The sequence below is a fragment of the Jaculus jaculus genome, chromosome 10, assembly GCF_020740685.1.
Source record: "Jaculus jaculus isolate mJacJac1 chromosome 10, mJacJac1.mat.Y.cur, whole genome shotgun sequence".
Lineage (NCBI taxonomy): Eukaryota > Metazoa > Chordata > Mammalia > Rodentia > Dipodidae > Jaculus > Jaculus jaculus.
Window position 1 is genome coordinate 108,376,497 of NC_059111.1, and position 4,092 is coordinate 108,380,588.

Sequence of the window (4,092 nt, forward strand, 5' to 3'; positions counted from 1 at the left end):
CTAGACAAAGCACTTGAATAATGAGCTGCATCCTCAGCCCATAAATAACTTACTATATCACTTGTATATGATGTAAAAATCTTCTAAAGTGTATATAATATATAGTCACATGCAATACCAAAAACATAATTAGAGCTAGGGAGATGACTTGGCAGTTAAAGGTGCTTGTTTGCCAAGTCTGACAGCCCGGGTTCAATTCCTCAGTTCCCATGTAAGTCAGATGCACAAAGTGGCACATCTGTCTGGAGTTCATTCACAGTGGTAAGAGGCCCTGGTGGGCCCATACTCTCTCTCTTGCCAATATCCACATGTAGGTCCCACAGGGTTGCACACTAAGCTGGCCAACACTGGAGCCCATAAGACTATATGTCCTGTGTTCTCGATGACACTACAACATATCTAAAACACAGGACTCAGTGTTGAATTTTCTTTCATTTCCAGCTTCTCATCAACCAACAAATTCTGCTCATCCTGGGTCAGGGGTTGCAAGACCCCCCCCCCCAGAGATCTATGGAGGAGCCCATGTGAGAGTCAGAGGCTTGTATATAAGGCATAGACGGAAATTCGCAGGGAGTGCTCTAAGCAGATGTCCCACAGCCCCACCACCACTCCCATGGAAGACTAAGAAGGGCCACCCAAGCCCCTTGGGCTTTGTCCAAGCACAGAGAGAATCCCAGGGAGATGTGCCAGGAACCTCACCTGCCACCCCTTTGGGAATCACTGCACTCACCGGAATAGCTGAAATAAGTGGTTTCAAAGAGAGGAGTGGAGATGTCTCTGGAGGTGTGACCCAGGCTGATGAGGACTCCAGGGGGGAAACTGCCTTGTAATTTAGAAACCGTGAAGGCTTCAGTAGCTTTTCTGGGTCCTAACATATTAACTATCCTGAAGACTCTTTCTATAATCTCACCTTGTTATTGTCAGAGGGAAGCAATGCTTCACAACATCTCAAGAAACTATCCCTAAATCTCTAATATTTAACTTTAAAGTGAATTACATTGCTTCTGGTAGATACCTTCTCTGTGAGGAATTATTGTGCTAGATTACACACTACAATCATGATCCCACATGCTTTTCTGAAGCATAACTGTGATGGTTTGATTCAGGTGTCCCCCATAAACTTAGTGTTCTGAATGCTAGGCTCCCAGCTGATGTTGATTTGGGAATTAACACCTCCTGGGGGCACTGTATTGTTGGGGGTAGGCTTATGGGTATTATAGCCAGTTTCCCCATGCCAGTGTTTGGCACATTCCTGTTGCTGTTGTCCACCTTACGTTGGCCAGAGGGTGATGCCCACCCTCTGCTCATGCCATTGTTTTTCCCTGCCATTGTGGAGCTTCCCCTCGAGACTATAAGCCAAAATAAACCTCTTTTTCCCACCAGCTGGTCTTAGTTGGGTGATTTCTACTAGCAATGCAAACCTCACCACAACAGTAAAATGGTACCAAGGAGTGGGGTTGCTGCTAGACACCTGACTGTGGCTTTGGCCTTTTGGAGCTAACTTTCAAGAGAAATGTGGAAGGATTTGAAAGCGTGGCCTAAGAGATGCCTTGCAGTGCTGTAAGTACAGCTTGATGGACTATTCTGGTCAAAGTTGAAAGAAAATGCAATAACTATGGACTGTGAGGTTTGGCTTATGAGGGTGAGAAAGAGCTTTGCTTAGACTGGGCTTGAAGCACTTTATGTGAGAAGCTTGCTGTGATGCCCATGTCCTGAGAAGTTGTGCAAGGTGGCTTAGCATAAAAATGAACTGGTGTGAGCAGAGGGATATGACACAGAAAAAAAATCTTTGGGTGAACTGCTGCCCATTCACCTGCAATTGAGAGATTACAGTCTTTGAGATGGGCTACCTGATCTGCACTGGGGCAACAGAAAAAATGTAGACTCTTTTGAAGAAGTCTGAGTACTCAAGGAGTGTTCTGTTCTTCAGTCTGTTTTATTCCCCCTGGATTAACAAATTGGCACCCTACCTGGTATCGTGGAGTATAAGAAATGCAGGAAAGAGAGGGTCATTGAGTTTGCAACACTTGTGTTGTGTTTAGGAAATGGCCATAGGCAGTGTGAAGCAGGTTTGCTGGATGCCTGCATGGAGACCCCATGGGGCCATGAGGATGATTCGTGGATTGCAGTGGAGACCCAGAGGAGATGGTGGGACCATGAGATGGCTGCTAAGGAAAGCTGCCGGCCCCAGATGAAGTTTTCCAGGACTGAGAAGCCTAGCTGGAGGGGCAGAATTAGAATGCCAGAAACTTGTTGCTGGTTAGGATTATTGGACTTGGAGATTTGTTACTGGCCAGTTGTTGGACTTGAAGCTACAGAGTTTGATGTTTGCTCTGATTATTTTAAATCTTGTATTGGTTGAATGTTTCTTTGTTATGCCATCTTTTGCACTGTGAATGTTTATTCTGTGTCATTATGTGTTTTTTTGAGGTTATGTTTTGGTATTATGGCTCAGTTAAAAATCTTGGATTATGGGGATGTAGTAACATCATTGGAATTGATAAAAACTATGGGGATTTTTGAAGTTGGCTGAATGTATTGCATTTTACATCATGTATGGTTATCAGTTTATGGGGGCCAAGGGCAGAATGTGGTGGTTTGATTCAGGTGTTCCCCATAAACCTAGGTGTTCTTGATGCTAGGTTTCCCAGCTGATGGCAATTGGAAATTGAAGCCTCTTGGAGGGAGTATATTGTTGGGGGAGGACTTATGGGTGTTATAGCCAGTTTCCATTTGCCAGTATTTGGCACACTCTCCTATTGCTATTGTCTACTTTATGTTGGCCAGGGGGTGATGTTACCCTCTGCTCATGCCATCATTTTCTTATGCCATTGTGGAGCTTCCCCTCAAGCCTATAAGCCAAAATAAACCTTTTTCCCACAAACTACTCTTAATTGGGTGATTTCTACCAGCAATGTGAACCTGATGGCAACAGTAACCTTGCTATACCCCTCCTAAGTTTCACTGACAGAAAACAGAGCCAGGCATGGTGGCACACACCTTTAATCCCAACACTTGGGAGGCAGATGTAGGAGGATCACTGAGTTCAAGGCCACCCTAGACTACATAGTGAATTCCAGGTCAGCCTGGGCTAAAGCAAGACTCTACCTCAAAAAAAAAGAAAGAAAGAAAGAAAAAAGAAGATGCCTGGCGTGGTGGTGCATAACTCTCTGGAGACAGAGAGTTAGGAGGATCGCTGTGAGTTCAAGGCCACCCTGAAACTACATAGGTGAGTTCCAGGTCAGCCTGAGTTAGAGTGAGAGACCCTTCCTCAAAAATAACAAAAAACAAAACAACAAAATAAATAAATAAATACAACAGTAGAAGAGATACTTAACAATCCCTACCAGGGCCTTCTGACACAGCAATGTCTACTTCATGCCATGATGCCATGTGAGAGGCCATGTGCCAGTCTATACCCCCAGATGATCTCCCAGGCTATGACAGCATGAATGGCAGACACAGGGTGCATTGTCTTGACATCCAGCTCAGTTGAGCTTTCAGATGAAACAAGCCCCAGCCACCATCTGAGACATGGTAGGTGAAAGGACTCAATGGGCCCATCATCCAGAGGAATATGACAGTGAGTTAGTTTTTGCTGTAATAACCACAGACTGGCCAGATATGGTATAATCCCAGCCCTTGGGAAGAGGCAGGAGATTTGCTGGAAGTTCCAGCCCAGCCAGAGCTAAACAGTAAGACCCTGTCTGGAACAAATCAAGTACCTCAGATGGTGTGGTTTGAAACAAAATTTCATCTCATAGCTCTAGAGGCTGAAGGACTGAAATCAATATGTTGGCAGCACCATGGTCTCTTGGGCTCTAGGGGAAATTCTTTCCTATCTTTTCCAGCTACTGATCTGCCTCAAGTGTTACTTAGTTTATAGCAGCTTAGTCCTAACCTCTGACCTGTCTTCATGTGGCCTTCTTCCCTTTACATGTGTTCAAATTTTCTCTTTTTATGAGGACACCAGTCATGTTGGATTAGGGCACACCCTAATGACCTCATCTTAACATGATTTTATTTACAAAGACTGTTTCTGAATAAGGTCATATTCATAGATACTGAGGTTTAGAAAATCAACAAATTCTG